We start from the raw sequence: 15,157 nt of genomic DNA on the forward strand, positions 1-15,157 counted from the left end.
TTAAAATGTGCTTTCAATAAATACTACGATTTTTATTCATGATATTTCACACCTTTTAGACTTTTTTTCGTTGATTTCTATTTGTTTACACTTTTTCTCGCTGCTGGAAGGACAAAACACTATTATCGGCATCAAGTTATACAAATTTTTGCTTTTGGTTTTCTTTTCAGACGACAACTCTACTGAACGTTAGTTGCTATTGATGTTGTTGGAGCAGTTTGTTGTGTTCTATCTTTCATCTGCATGAATCTGTTGAGTGTCAAGACTCAGGATCTGGGGTGCGTCCACAGGGATCTGGGCCTGAGTCGAGTGGGTCTGGCTGTGCAGTTAAACAGGTGACGCGTGTCGAGGTCTCAGGTTACAATCGGAAATACATCTTGCACGTCGGCATCAATCCTTGCCTTAGTGTACGTGTTGCTATACACAATCAAGCCTAAGCGTTTTTTAAGGTCCCGGAAGGCGCCCTGCCAACCCCTTAGCAGGATGCCTTCCATAAATATTTATGACATGACATTTGTTTTAAATTTTAGTACCTATTCTTTTATCTTATCATTTGTTACTCAAAATTCAAAATTTGCAATGGCTGATGATGATAATGATAAACCAAAGAAACATACTTTGGAGTCACTGTTTCATCTTTATGCCAATAACGTTGTCGTGCGTTTAGACTTGGATAATGTAGACTATGATTGTATTTTACTGTCTCAGATTGACTATTGGCTAGAGCAGGCCAAACTTTTGAAAACTGTCTTCTCGATGACCGAAACGGGTTTGGTTTACATGAAATTTAGGTAAAATCCTGCACCTATATTTTTGTGTAAGAATTCCCAAACAAAATTTTCGTTATCTCATTTGCAGAAAATGGAGATTGAATTATGAAGAATTTATGGATTTCATTGAACAAATATGTGAGGGAAAGATTATCACCGTGGATGATGTAAAATCAATTCTCTTGGAGGCCGGTGTTCCAGGTTCGGGCTCTGGAGATGTTGTAGTCGTCAAATAGTTAAAACAGACACCATATTTCCTATAAATCTTGTTGTTCTTCACATTAGCTAGCCGTTTTATTCAGTACAGATATCTTGACATGTTTGAGGGCTTTTTAGTTATGTGTTCACCAATTTTCAGACGCCATCTGACAGCACATCACCGATCCACTTACGGATGTTGTAGCAAACGGATATGCCTTCGCTCGATGTTAGACGAACCATCACCTATATTTGCCCTGCATGCAACACGGGACCCCATGACACCAATCACCTATTTATATGCCCGGTGAAAACTCATCTGACTGCAGAATTACTATAGACCGCTTCAACTGAAGCAGCCAGATTCCTGGAGACGGTGGCCGAGTCAGAATAATCTTAAAATGTAATAGTCTGTATACATACAGCGAATGTGGCTACAACACCAACGCAGCAGCCGTTCCTATAGGTCGGAACGACGAGGATCGCTAACTTCACATACAAATGTATGGGGTTACAATAAGTGTGTTCGTGTGCAAATTTGCACAAATTGTTACTGGAAGTCGTTCGCGTACTTTATTTGCCAGCAAAAGAGAGCGGTAGAGTGCGTGAAAGCAAGCAAATTTTTTAAAAGTTTGGTAAATGAGAGCTTGGAAATTTTTACTGGATGTTTTTTTCCCAATAGAAATTTGCATCATTGAACAACTGTTTTATGAAAACCAACGATTTAATTCAAAAAATAGCAAAAGAGACTAAAGGCTGTTATTACTCCTGCAACTTTTTACGGGAAAAGTACGCGAACGGACTTTTTCCCAGTAGAAATTTGCAGCATTGAACAACTGTTTTATGAAAACCAAGGGTTTAATTAAAAAAATAGGAAAAGGGACTTAAGGCTGGTATTACTCCTGCAATTTTTTACTGGAAAAGTACGCGAACGGACTTAATAATCACAACCTGCAGAGTTTATTGATCTGGGTTATCAACAGATCCAGAGGTTAGGTCACTTGCGAAAACAAAGTGGATAGGCCCCATGAACATCATTAAGGATGTCAAATTGAAAATGTCAAAAAATAGGAGAAAACACAAACAAAGAATTAATGTAAAAAGGAGACAAGTTGATATCCTAAATGGTAAGTACTGCCAAAAATTAAAAAAAAAATATTTATGTCGACTGATTGCTTGGCTTAACCTTATTCAGTGAATCCTGCAACAGATCATAGCAAAACATTTTTATCCTAGCGCTATACAGTACTTGGTATTTATCGATATAATGTGATACGATCCGTTTACATGTTCTTTGTACTGTATATCACTTAAATAGGCTGTGGCGTAGCATTTGTTAATGTTGGTTGTTGCGAAGGCACCGAATGATATGGATTATCGAATGCTTTTATTCGACTTATTGGCTCAAGATTGAAATGGAAGATCATGGATATATAGCATGGATATTTTTTGTCGTTTTATTGGCGGTACCCAAACGGATGGACAGGACGGGGCTAAGACGGCTATGCCAGGGACATATTGGGATAGTACCAGTATACCTGTGGGGTCAAAAGGCATACGGACCCCAGTATATATGATTCCAGCCATGGTATATGCCATCTGCCTGGCGATGCCCCATTATGATAAGTGCCCCTGGTTGACATCACCAATGGCCGACCATACACCGAAGAGACCAGACGTATTGACATATGGCTCATCTTTTCGGCAGGCGTTGGAAAGTGCTTTGTGTTGTTGCTTTGGCGATTATTGGGTGGATGAGCTATAGCGATAGCTTTGTGCTGGAATTATAGTTATGAAGACAGCACAGTATATTTTGTTGGAATTCATTTCGATTCGTTGTTGCTTAATGCCCATATTCATAAAACTTAAAAGAAGCGTTAGAGTTGGCTTATTTGACAGATTCCAGCAAAACTGTCTAATAAGCCTACTATGAAGCTGTTTTGGGTTCTGTGAATACGGGTGTGAGTCTATATGTGTTGCTTTATTCATATGTATGTAGGCCGGCATGACAGAGATGTCACCTCGAAGTATTGCTATTGGGCCGGTTGGAAGACAATACATCATTGGGCAGGTGCGTTTTGCCCACCCCATTTCATGAATCTGGCAGGGAATTGTTTCCCGTGCTTTGCCATGTCTGGTCCAGAAGACAATTATTTTGCTTGTAGATTTATATTTTTTTTCTGCCATAAACATGCATTTCGCTGCATAGCCACATTTACGATACGAAGTGGTTTTTGGTGGCGAGTATGTATGTATGTGTGTGCGTGCTCTATAAGCAAATGACTTGATTTTCTTTTGTACAATTTCTGGCCGGTATTTTTTTATTTGCCATGGGCCAGAAGGTGACCAGTAGGCTGATGTATGTTTTTTATTGTCAGTGGAATGGAATGTGCCTCAGTTTTTATGCGGTGAAAGAAATTAATTTTAATTTCTTTTTATCTTTTTTTTGATATTTGTGTGTCTGCTCTGTTGCTTGCTTTGTGTGGAATGGCGTGGTTTGTCTGACAGCAACATGTTAGGAAGTGGTCGGAGGCATCGAAGTTTTTACGATAAGCGGAGTTGCATAAAATAGTAGTCGTCCATTCATAAATCCCGGAGGACATGGGGAATGACGACAATGGGATGTAGGACTGGGGAAAAGCAACGGGTGAAAACTTTAAAACAAAAGAAAATCAAAACCTGGTTTCGAAGATAAAATGCAGATTAAAGAAATGGCGTATTGCGGCTTGGGTAGATTGAGTATAAATAGGGTAGAAGCGTCAAAGATTGCCATTTTTAAAAAAATGTCAAATATTGCGACGGACGGATCTCTGGTGTTTAAATAAAAAAAAAAAAAAAGAAATAAAAAGTAAAGTAAATACGTGCAAATAGTGGAATGGTTAACATTTGGTAATATATTGTTGTTTTAGTCACAGATTTTTTTTCATTGGGTCCAAGGAATTTAATTGAAGAATTCCAATTTTTGAAATAATTTTTCGCGCGCAATATCGAAATAAGAATTCGTGTGAGTATAGACAACGAAGTGAAAAACTTCACGTGAATTACCATGTTTTAATTTGATAGGAAGCTATTGGCCTCCTGATCTATCAGGAGGCGGCAGTCCCTTTTTGGAATTTTGGTGCCCTATTTGGAGGTACATGGTCTTTGACACACGTTGCGCCCAGAATTGTGTTTTGACAACATCCATTCGTGCCAGAGTAAACACCCTCATATACCCAACCAACAGTAATATTCCCCCCAAATCCGTGGACATAAAGGTAGGAATCAAAAGTTGTAATCCCTGATAGCAATCTGTGGGTGTAAAGCACCAGCAACCTTTAGTCCGTCCGACCGTGTGGCCACTCTTGCCTTTTGTTGTCCAATTGGAACAGCGCTAATAACATCTCGTAATTGGAAGAATAACATAACCCCCAGTACTGGCTGTTAGATATGTTCGTGTGTGTGTGCCTGTAACTCATAGCAGAGCATTGTATTCGGTGAGACGTGTGTTTAATAGCCAAGTAAGAAGAAAGCCCGATTTTTAATTTAATGAATTTTGTGCTGATAACGTCATAATTGTCATTAAAGACATTATGAGATAAAAAGATTTTTATATTCCCAAAGAGAAAGAATTATTATGAACCTAAATAATCATTCATTTTTATATACATATTGACCCTATTTATGCAAATTTTTTTTTATAATATATTTATTTTTATGATTTATGTAGTGTCGTAGTTATAAGTTTAACCATCTTTTTATCCTTTCCTTACCTTTTTTTTGTGTTTTTTTTATTAAATATTATTTGTTAGGGATACTACAAAGTGAATCGGAAGCCATGTGTTGTTGATAGGGGCATATTTACTAATGTTTAACCCCAGATTAGAATCTACTTAATAGAGCTCTTTTAGGTAGGAAAAGTAACGTAAATTTTTAAAACCAGTATTTGGGATGGTCCCAGGAACTTTGTAGGTCTCATGTTTTCTTCTGATTCGTTTTTTTTTATTTTTTATCATATTGACCAATTTTGACAATATTGATTATTTTTACCAAATTTTATTATAAAAGAAAGGAAAATATGAATAAATATGTGTTTTGATTTAAGGGTATTAATAACCTATATGTTTTGAGTTCTTGATTCATTGAGAGGCAATATGTGAAGGCATAATGGAGTGACTTGAGGCTTAGGAAAAGGGGTTCACGGAAAATCAGGATTTGGTATGAGTGAACCATGGTAGGGAGGGCTGAGTGGGAGGTCTGGTCATCAAGGACCTCATAATAATGCAGATATCCCTTTACGTAGCGTGTTTTTGTTTTGTCAGATGTGTTCATTTTTTTTTGTAAGCATACTTTTTTTTTCTTTGTTATGCCTCAGGCTGGGTTTCGGCGGGTTAAGAACCTCCTGAGTATGGTTGAGCTGCCGGTTTGCCGGACCTAGTGCTATAAAGGGGACATAACAGAAATGGCGCCCAAACGAAAATTTGATACTTTTGTATTACAGATGATAGTGATAGGGACCGGAAGTAGAGTGGGTGTTGTCCTGAGGAACTTTCACTTTGTGATATTGGAAGTAGTGTATAATAAGGGTACGCAACATCTAAGTACCACGCAATAGCATACTAGTTGATTATAATAGCCCGGATCGAATCGAGTCGATACTAGATATGTCTAATAAGTGTTGCAGCCGGACTTTCCTATAAAGTCATTTGTTGTGCAATATTATGATTAGATTTATTTTAGTGGATAGACTGGATTTTAGGATATCTTAATGGGTCAAGTGCAATATCTTGTTCGTCTACGTGTAACAATGATTGTTTGTAAGGATCTGTGTTATATGTCGTAATTATACTTTTTATTTATACATATTGTTTGTGTTTGATTCTTTCCGAGGAAAGGAGGAATGTATTAGCCGTTGTAGAGACATGTTTTTTGCAAGTCAGATGTAATACGATACTCCACAATTCTTGTTTTGATTCGAATGGATACGAAACTGCCAGAATTTCGGAAGATCAATGCATGTTTGTTTTAGAATGTTAATTTAGATTTGTCTTGGATATCTGCATCAGAATTCCCCATAGGGGAACACTCTAATATATTTCTAGGTTGATTTGCCTCAGACTTTGGCACCTTGGTATATATTCCAAGCAGTCGACTTTTGACCGTCATGAATACAGGATTGGTCTACGAATCATAGCCTGGATCGGATTGTCAAGTTTAGGAGAGAAAGGGCAAATCGAACGATCTCGTCACTCCCATGTTTATATGCACCACATATTCCTCTCAAGATTTTTGTTTTGTGTTATCAGAAATCGTGAAAAAGCTTCCAGGTGAAGTGGGTTGTCTTTAATTATCTTATTCAATAATTTTTTTTGTTTTCATGAATAATTAATATACGTATAGAACTTTGATTAAAGCAATTATATTTTTTTTGTATACTACTGTAGAAATATTTTTTTTTGTGATTAAATTATTTATAAATAAACAAATACTTTAATATATACCTAAAATAATCACTCAAAGAAGAAGTTATATAATAACATAAATAAATAGATTAACAATAAATAAATCAAATAGAATATTGGGGAACTTGTGGCAAAGGGAGATTTATACAGTAGATTGTAGGTTATGAATACACGGTCTCGAAGCCGGAGTAAGAGAAATCGCGGTCAGGCTTTTGACCCAAATACGTCAGTGGCTGAGATAGAATTGAAAAGGCAAAGAATGGCCGAACCGGGCACATCAGGCAACGCGAATGAGGGTCAAATACGGGATCTCTCGAATACCATAATTAATCAGCCAGTTACGGCACCTGCTGGAACATCGGAAAATAGGTTAAACGATAATAATCAGGGTATTGAGGGTACCGTAAAGGCTATAGTTAGCAATGAATTGATTGATATACGCAGGACAATGGAGACGTTGGCCAGGTCGATTAAGGATTTGTCTATGGTAGTAGGGCAACGACAAGCTCCACCTAGTGAGCGTGCCATTTCTGGCGTAGGTGACGGTGGCTTGGTTAACGAGGCTTTAGTACAGAGGCCAATGGCAGATACGCATGATTCTGCGGTGGCCACGGATAGGCCCGGATCCGCCATGCACTCCACAAACAGCAGTAGCCACTATCCAAACTCCGCGATAAATGATCAAATAAGGATTAGAATTGACAAGTTTGGAATAAATTTTGACGGTAACGTACAAAGATTGACCGTAGAGGAATTTATTTTCCGTCTCGAGTGTCTGCAGGCCCAGTACGCGATTCCATGGGAAGAGGTTTTGAGAGATTTCCGCTTGTTAGTTTCTGGCCCTGCTCTGGAATGGTTTTGGCACTCGCAGAAGACCAAATATTTCCGAGATTGGTTCCAATTGAGAGAGGCATTATTGTGCCAGTATCGAACCACGAAATCAGCGTTTGAGGCCATGAGGGATTTGGTAGATCGGAAGCAGGCAGGAAACGAGACAGTAGACGGGTACTTTCACAGCATGGCCCAGCTACGCGCCAGATTGGTGCAGCCTATAGGCGACCTAGACATGGTGAACATTTTGAAGGTGAATGTCAGGGATAATATAAAGATGATTGTTTACCCAATGTCCATTTCCACTGTGGAGATGTTACGAACTGAATGTAAGGAGGCGGAAAGAAATTTCCCCCGTAGAGAGCACAGATCCATGCCAGTATCCCGCCCCGTTAGGCAGGTCAGTGAAGTTTTTGTAGACGGTTATGAGGGTTTTGAACCAGATTATCAGCAGGATACTTCCGAGGAAGTGGCAGCTATTCGAATTCAAAACCAAAGGCAACCGAAGCAACTAATTTGCTGGAATTGTAACGAGGCCGGACATGTTTTTATGGAGTGTACTTCATCGGTAAGGTCCCTATTTTGTTATAGGTGCGGGAAACCGAACACCATAACTCCAAAATGTCCGAATTGCCAGCAGGGAAACCACCGGAGGGGCGTGGAGAAGTCAGGGGAACCGCGTCCGTCGGAAAACCCTGCGAACTAGCTCCAGTCGAGATTATATCCCGCAAGGAACAGAGTGTGAAGGAGAGAAATCGAGATGATATGATAGTGGAGCAGGAGGTGAAATTGACAGCTGGAAATAGACATTACATACCTGTTGAGATTCGGCAACAAAATTATAATGAGGCTCGAGATCGGATAATGGGCCCGGATTACAGTCCAAAAGAATTATCTAACCGAATCATTAAGATACGTCAGAGGACGGCAGAACAACGAAGATGCAAGCGTCTTGTAGTAGAGTCGATTGAGCGAGCCACTCGAGAAGACGGTGATCCTAGAGCATATGCTATTATTGAAGTGAGGAACAGTTTGATAAAAGGGTTATTAGATACTGGGGCTTCCGTCAGTATATTGGGACGAGGTTGCAGAGAAAGAGTTGAGGAATTGCAACTTGACATAAAACCTATGTTCAACAATGTTGCAACGGCGAGTGGCCACAATTATAGGATTCTAGGCAAGATTGTTTGCGACATCAGATACAAGGATGTCTCAAAGGAGATGAATTTATATCTTTGCCCAGATCTGGAGCAAGAACTGTACCTAGGTATTGACTTTTGGCGAGAGTTTAATCTTGCTCCAGAAATATTAGGGTGTGCCGAATTGGATGTCCATCGCATGGCTATGGATTTCGTTGAAGCGCGACAAGAGTGCAAATTGAGACCTCACGACCTGACAGAGGACCAGAAACGAAGATTAGATGAGGCTATAGACCAATTTGATACTTTTGAGCAGAAGGGCTTGGGGCGTACCCAGCTCGAGAAACATACCATAAGATTGATTGAAGGGGCGGAGCCCGTGAAAGACCGATATTATCCGATATCTCCGGCCGTGCAGAAGATAACGTACGAAGAAATCGATAACATGCTGCGCTTGAATGTTATCGAACCTAGCGAAAGTCCTTGGAGCAATCGGACTACCATAGTAAGAAAACCCGGAAAGAACCGTTTTTGCCTTGATGCGAGAAAATTGAATAAGTTGACGGAAAAGGACGCCTACCCGCTTCAAAATATCGACGGTATTTTGAGTAGGATAGATGAGACGTATTTTATCAGTAGCGTCGATTTAAAGTTCGCATTTTGGCAGATAGAATTGGATGAGGAGAGTAGAAAATACACGGCCTTTACAGTTGCTGGTCGACCTTTATACCAGTTCCGCGTCATGCCCTTTGGGCTATGTAATGCGGCGCAGAGACTATGCCGTTTAATGGACAAGGTCGTACCAAGCAAGCTGAAGGAGAACGTATTTGTATACTTAGATGATTTACTGGTAATATCGAGCGGTTTTGAGGAGCATATTCGCCTTTTGAAGGAGGTGGCTCAATGTTTGAGAAACGCTGGTTTGACAATAGGCCTAAAGAAGTCTCAGTTTTGCTTCAGGGAGTTAAAGTACCTTGGATTTATTATTGGTGATGGTATGCTCCGAACGGACCCCGATAAACTCGAGGCTATACGCAAGATTCCGATCCCGAAAAATCCAAGGGAGGTGCGTAGCTTTCTGGGTACTGCGGGCTGGTACCGCAGATTTATAAGGGATTTCGCGACTATATCAGCCCCTTTGACGGATACCCTTAAGAAAGCGAGGAGATTTACGATGACTGAGGAGGCGAGGTGTGCTTTTGAAGAATTGAAGAAGGCTCTAACGTCAGCGCCGGTTTTGCGGCATGCTGATTTTACACGAAGATTCTTCGTACAATGTGACGCCTCAGACTACGGTATAGGGGCTGTTCTTTTTCAGTTGAATGACCAAGGGGAGGAGCACCCGATTGCGTTTTACTCGCAGAAATTGAACCAATGCCAGCGCAATTACAGTGTGACGGAGAAGGAGTGCCTTGCTGCCGTTATGGCAATAAGGAAATTTAGACCATATGTGGAGTTGATGGACTTCACCGTCATAACTGATCACGCGAGTTTGCAATGGTTAATGGGTCTCAAGGATTTGAGCGGAAGACTCGCCCGTTGGTCATTACAGCTGCAAGCGTACCGTTTCGACATAGAACATCGCAGAGGAAAGGATAACGTCGTTGCCGATATGCTGTCGCGGGTACCCTGTATTGAGGAACTGGATCTCAACCAGGTCCTGGATTTTGAGACTACAGAATTTGAGAGCGAGGCCTATCAAGACCTGATTAGAACGGTGGAAACCAATGGCGATAGACTCCCGGATTTGAAGGTGAAGAACGGTATGGTCTTTAAGAGGGTTCGAGGAGAGTGCGACGAGGAACTCCAGGAATACGTTTGGAGACTGTGGATACCCGACGCCTTGACTCATGTACTCATTCAGAAAGCCCATGACGGACCTACGGCTGCTCATGGTGGAATGGCTAAGACCCTATACTGACTTCGACAGACTTTCTACTGGCCTAATATGTGCACTCAGGTGAGGCAGTACGTTAACAATTGTGCTACGTGTAAGGAGACCAAGTCGGTGAATCGTAGCACTCAACCTACGATTGGCAATGAGGTGAGAACGGAGAGGCCGTTTCAAAAATTGTATATGGACTTTTTGGGTAAATATCCCCGGTCCAGAAGCGGTAACGCCTATATTTTTATTGTGGTAGACCACTTTTCGAAATTTACCTTCCTGAAGGCGATGAGAGAGGCGACTGCTACGAACGTGGTTAAATTTCTGGTCGAGGAAATTTTTAGGAAATTCGGTGTCCCAGAAACCATACATAGTGACAACGGGGCCCAATTTGTGTCAAAACATTTCAGAGAAATGGTGAATTCGTATCAAATCAGACACATGCAGACAGCGCCGTACTCTCCTCAATCTAACGCCTCAGAACGGGTAAACCAATCCGTTCTGAATGCGATTAGGGCTTACTTGGAGAAGGATCATCGAGACTGGGACCTCTACTTGTCGGAGATAGAGTGTGCACTGAGGACCTCGGTACATACAGCGACGGGCGTGACCCCGTTCTTTTCGCTTTTCGGATACCATATGTATTCAAGCGGGTCCGATTATAATCTGGCCAGGAGATTAGGTTCACTGACGGAGCATGAACTGGTACATATGGATAAAGCGGACCGCATGGCCCTTATTCGCGGAAAAATCAAGGATAATATGCATAGGGCATTTGAAGCTAGCTCCAGGCGATACAATCGCAGAGCGCGAACGGTCAAATTTGTCCCCGGTCAGGAGATATATCGCCGCAATTATGCCTTGAGTGATTTTGGCAAAAATTTCAATGCTAAATTTGCAAGGAAATTTTCGAAGTGCAGAATAAGCGGTATGGTGGGCAATAATATGTACCAGTTGGAGGATCTCAAGGGCAAACCTCTCGGTGTCGCCCATGCCAAGGACCTTAAGGCCTAACTTTACTGTGATAACATCTTTACCGTACTAAGTGCAATATTATCTGTGATCTAGATTAAACCGCGTGCAATATGGGATCAAGTATATGTTCGAGTATTTGTCCTAATTGTCTGTGGTTGTCTCTAGGTTATAGGATATTGGGGTAGAGGTGCAATAAGGGTGTCGTTTACCTTGGTATATGACGGAGTCGATCCCAACTGTTTGTTGGAGGCGGTATTGTGATAAGCGAGATGTCTTTGGGTTTGAATCTGAAATGGGAAAAAAATGAAGGGACCACAAAGTAAACTCATTATCAGTGAAATTGTGGAGATACTTCCCTAATTCTGATCTAGGTGATAGTTGCCCGGCTAATGAGACGTCAGGGTGTGGGAGTTCCCCACGTTGAACGCCCGATAATTGCCGTTCGCACACCGTTCATTCCGGCGTCAACTTGAAATCCTCGGTGTTTTGTTGCGAAGGCACCGAATGATATGGATTATCGAATGCTTTTATTCGACTTATTGGCTCAAGATTGAAATGGAAGATCATGGATATATAGCATGGATATTTTTTGTCGTTTTATTGGCGGTACCCAAACGGATGGACAGGACGGGGCTAAGACGGCTATGCCAGGGACATATTGGGATAGTACCAGTATACCTGTGGGGTCAAAAGGCATACGGACCCCAGTATATATGATTCCAGCCATGGTATATGCCATCTGCCTGGCGATGCCCCATTATGATAAGTGCCCCTGGTTGACATCACCAATGGCCGACCATACACCGAAGAGACCAGACGTATTGACATATGGCTCATCTTTTCGGCAGGCGTTGGAAAGTGCTTTGTGTTGTTGCTTTGGCGATTATTGGGTGGATGAGCTATAGCGATAGCTTTGTGCTGGAATTATAGTTATGAAGACAGCACAGTATATTTTGTTGGAATTCATTTCGATTCGTTGTTGCTTAATGCCCATATTCATAAAACTTAAAAGAAGCGTTAGAGTTGGCTTATTTGACAGATTCCAGCAAAACTGTCTAATAAGCCTACTATGAAGCTGTTTTGGGTTCTGTGAATACGGGTGTGAGTCTATATGTGTTGCTTTATTCATATGTATGTAGGCCGGCATGACAGAGATGTCACCTCGAAGTATTGCTATTGGGCCGGTTGGAAGACAATACATCATTGGGCAGGTGCGTTTTGCCCACCCCATTTCATGAATCTGGCAGGGAATTGTTTCCCGTGCTTTGCCATGTCTGGTCCAGAAGACAATTATTTTGCTTGTAGATTTATATTTTTTTTCTGCCATAAACATGCATTTCGCTGCATAGCCACATTTACGATACGAAGTGGTTTTTGGTGGCGAGTATGTATGTATGTGTGTGCGTGCTCTATAAGCAAATGACTTGATTTTCTTTTGTACAATTTCTGGCCGGTATTTTTTTATTTGCCATGGGCCAGAAGGTGACCAGTAGGCTGATGTATGTTTTTTATTGTCAGTGGAATGGAATGTGCCTCAGTTTTTATGCGGTGAAAGAAATTAATTTTAATTTCTTTTTATCTTTTTTTTGATATTTGTGTGTCTGCTCTGTTGCTTGCTTTGTGTGGAATGGCGTGGTTTGTCTGACAGCAACATGTTAGGAAGTGGTCGGAGGCATCGAAGTTTTTACGATAAGCGGAGTTGCATAAAATAGTAGTCGTCCATTCATAAATCCCGGAGGACATGGGGAATGACGACAATGGGATGTAGGACTGGGGAAAAGCAACGGGTGAAAACTTTAAAACAAAAGAAAATCAAAACCTGGTTTCGAAGATAAAATGCAGATTAAAGAAATGGCGTATTGCGGCTTGGGTAGATTGAGTATAAATAGGGTAGAAGCGTCAAAGATTGCCATTTTTAAAAAAATGTCAAATATTGCGACGGACGGATCTCTGGTGTTTAAATAAAAAAAAAAAAAAAGAAATAAAAAGTAAAGTAAATACGTGCAAATAGTGGAATGGTTAACATTTGGTAATATATTGTTGTTTTAGTCACAGATTTTTTTTCATTGGGTCCAAGGAATTTAATTGAAGAATTCCAATTTTTGAAATAATTTTTCGCGCGCAATATCGAAATAAGAATTCGTGTGAGTATAGACAACGAAGTGAAAAACTTCACGTGAATTACCATGTTTTAATTTGATAGGAAGCTATTGGCCTCCTGATCTATCAGGAGGCGGCAGTCCCTTTTTGGAATTTTGGTGCCCTATTTGGAGGTACATGGTCTTTGACACACGTTGCGCCCAGAATTGTGTTTTGACAACATCCATTCGTGCCAGAGTAAACACCCTCATATACCCAACCAACAGTAATATTCCCCCCAAATCCGTGGACATAAAGGTAGGAATCAAAAGTTGTAATCCCTGATAGCAATCTGTGGGTGTAAAGCACCAGCAACCTTTAGTCCGTCCGACCGTGTGGCCACTCTTGCCTTTTGTTGTCCAATTGGAACAGCGCTAATAACATCTCGTAATTGGAAGAATAACATAACCCCCAGTACTGGCTGTTAGATATGTTCGTGTGTGTGTGCCTGTAACTCATAGCAGAGCATTGTATTCGGTGAGACGTGTGTTTAATAGCCAAGTAAGAAGAAAGCCCGATTTTTAATTTAATGAATTTTGTGCTGATAACGTCATAATTGTCATTAAAGACATTATGAGATAAAAAGATTTTTATATTCCCAAAGAGAAAGAATTATTATGAACCTAAATAATCATTCATTTTTATATACATATTGACCCTATTTATGCAAATTTTTTTTTATAATATATTTATTTTTATGATTTATGTAGTGTCGTAGTTATAAGTTTAACCATCTTTTTATCCTTTCCTTACCTTTTTTTTGTGTTTTTTTTATTAAATATTATTTGTTAGGGATACTACAAAGTGAATCGGAAGCCATGTGTTGTTGATAGGGGCATATTTACTAATGTTTAACCCCAGATTAGAATCTACTTAATAGAGCTCTTTTAGGTAGGAAAAGTAACGTAAATTTTTAAAACCAGTATTTGGGATGGTCCCAGGAACTTTGTAGGTCTCATGTTTTCTTCTGATTCGTTTTTTTTTATTTTTTATCATATTGACCAATTTTGACAATATTGATTATTTTTACCAAATTTTATTATAAAAGAAAGGAAAATATGAATAAATATGTGTTTTGATTTAAGGGTATTAATAACCTATATGTTTTGAGTTCTTGATTCATTGAGAGGCAATATGTGAAGGCATAATGGAGTGACTTGAGGCTTAGGAAAAGGGGTTCACGGAAAATCAGGATTTGGTATGAGTGAACCATGGTAGGGAGGGCTGAGTGGGAGGTCTGGTCATCAAGGACCTCATAATAATGCAGATATCCCTTTACGTAGCGTGTTTTTGTTTTGTCAGATGTGTTCATTTTTTTTTGTAAGCATACTTTTTTTTTCTTTGTTATGCCTCAGGCTGGGTTTCGGCGGGTTAAGAACCTCCTGAGTATGGTTGAGCTGCCGGTTTGCCGGACCTAGTGCTATAAAGGGGACATAACATGGTGTGTTTCTATTTGTTAAAGCGCAAGGAGATAATAAACTTCTTGTTTTCCCATTACTTTCTTATGGAAGCAAAAAAACTTACAGATTTCTTTAAGTAGGACATTATTTCTTATTAATTATGTTAAAATTGTAATAAGTGTATTATGTTATCATTGAAGTTTTTGTAGCGTTTCACGAAAAGCGAACATTGTACCAGCCTTTTTAAGTTCAAATGATGAAACGATAAATCCACGTTCTATCGATATGTATGTAAATTTCATGTTATCGATAATTGTTGGTATCACCCCGTAAATTAATGGCTTTCAATTGTCTTACCCCCAATCTTAGTCAAGGAATG

At 40.1% G+C, this 15,157-nt stretch overlaps 1 long non-coding RNA gene across 1 annotated transcript; it reads right to left on the reverse strand.

The window, feature by feature from the left end:
* On the reverse strand, positions 1 to 1,752 carry LOC106093465 (uncharacterized). Its single transcript, XR_001222358.2, has 2 exons — positions 1,392 to 1,752; positions 1 to 1,335 (listed from the first exon to the last, which is right to left on the reverse strand). It is a non-coding gene; the product is annotated as an uncharacterized LOC106093465 (long non-coding RNA).
* Between the last annotated feature and the right edge of the window lie 13,405 nt (positions 1,753 to 15,157).

Source organism: Stomoxys calcitrans, chromosome 1 (assembly GCF_963082655.1).
Source record: "Stomoxys calcitrans chromosome 1, idStoCalc2.1, whole genome shotgun sequence".
In the NCBI taxonomy this organism is placed as follows: Eukaryota; Metazoa; Arthropoda; class Insecta; order Diptera; family Muscidae; genus Stomoxys; species Stomoxys calcitrans.